Source organism: Sinocyclocheilus rhinocerous, unplaced genomic scaffold (assembly GCF_001515625.1).
Source record: "Sinocyclocheilus rhinocerous isolate Xijiao unplaced genomic scaffold, SAMN03320098_v1.1 scaffold2274, whole genome shotgun sequence".
Taxonomy (NCBI): domain Eukaryota; kingdom Metazoa; phylum Chordata; class Actinopteri; order Cypriniformes; family Cyprinidae; genus Sinocyclocheilus; species Sinocyclocheilus rhinocerous.
In genome coordinates this window covers 74,092-74,464 of record NW_015636081.1, presented here as the reverse complement: position 1 = coordinate 74,464, position 373 = coordinate 74,092, and positions in this window count along the sequence as shown.

The following is a 373-nucleotide window of genomic DNA, read 5'->3' as shown; positions in this document are numbered from 1 at the left end:
CCTGCAGCCCACCCACCCTCTTGATCGAGGCCAATGCAGTCAGGAGTAGGGTTTTCATCGAAAGAAACTTCAACTCGACTGACTCCAAAGGCTCGAAGGGGGCAGTTTGTAGGGCTCTTAGCACCAATGCCAAATCCCAAGAGGGTAGGGAGGGAGGCCTATGAGGATTTAACCTCCTGGCCCCCCTAAGGAACCTGACGACCAGATTGTGCTTCCCGAATGTTTTCATAACAACATGAGCCACTTAAAATTATTAAAGTTATAGGATCGCCAAATCCAGGTGTGAAAAACTTGTTGTATCTTTCCCAAAAAGACTCATGGCTGTATTAGATCAAATGGGTGCTTCTACTAAATACTGAGCAGAGGGTCTGAA